At 45.5% G+C, this 775-nt stretch overlaps 1 pseudogene; it reads left to right on the forward strand.

Moving 5' to 3' along the window:
- Positions 1-265: 265 nt before the first annotated feature.
- The window catches only part of LOC119320958, a 32,792-nt pseudogene continuing 32,282 nt past the window's right edge, over positions 266-775 (forward strand).

Genomic DNA, 775 nt, shown 5'->3' on the forward strand with positions numbered 1-775 from the left:
GAATAGCCAACTCAATGGAACCAAATTAAACTAACAAGTCTGCTGATCTAATATAACCACTACTGGTGACGGGTTGTTAAACTATTGTCATATCCTTATCCGTAGTTGAATTTGACTTAGGCTTTGAATCAGTGGCTATTGATAAGCAGCCATCCCCAGTTAGCAGAGGAAAATAAGAACTGAGGTTCAAGTACATCATTTGCAGTGGCCTCCTAATCAGCTTCTATCAGGTTTTCTGGAGATTTGCCTCGCTCTAACCAAAGCCATGGCCTCCAAACAGATGGTTCATATGAACCAAGGACAAGGGGAAGGAAGTTACGCTCGCAACTCTGGTATTCAGGTATCCTATTCTTTGACACGTGGCTTCTCAAAACTGTCCATCAGGAACTTGTTCATAATATAGTTTTTTTTAGCGGGAGTTCATAATATGACCTATATATCTGAAATTCAAAAGAAGAATTGAGTAAGCTAAAAAGCATGCTATTTAGCTGAAAGATTATTAGATTTTCTGAAGAAGTTCAAATCGACTGCAGAACGCTCAGCAGAACAGGATGAAGCTCCTGATAGCACTAGTAGAAAAGGGGGCAATGGTCCAGGCCGGGTCAGTCCATTAGTCCCGGTTCAATCCAGAACCGGGACCAATGGGGGCATTGGACCCGGTTCGTGAGCCCCGGGGGCCGGCCGGGCCACGTGGGCCATTGGTCCCGGTTCCTCTGGACCTTTTCACTGGTGGAAAAAGGGCCTTTGGTCGCGGTTCGCAACTGCCATTAGTCGC

Source organism: Triticum dicoccoides, chromosome 6B (assembly GCF_002162155.2).
Source record: "Triticum dicoccoides isolate Atlit2015 ecotype Zavitan chromosome 6B, WEW_v2.0, whole genome shotgun sequence".
Classification (NCBI taxonomy): domain Eukaryota; kingdom Viridiplantae; phylum Streptophyta; class Magnoliopsida; order Poales; family Poaceae; genus Triticum; species Triticum dicoccoides.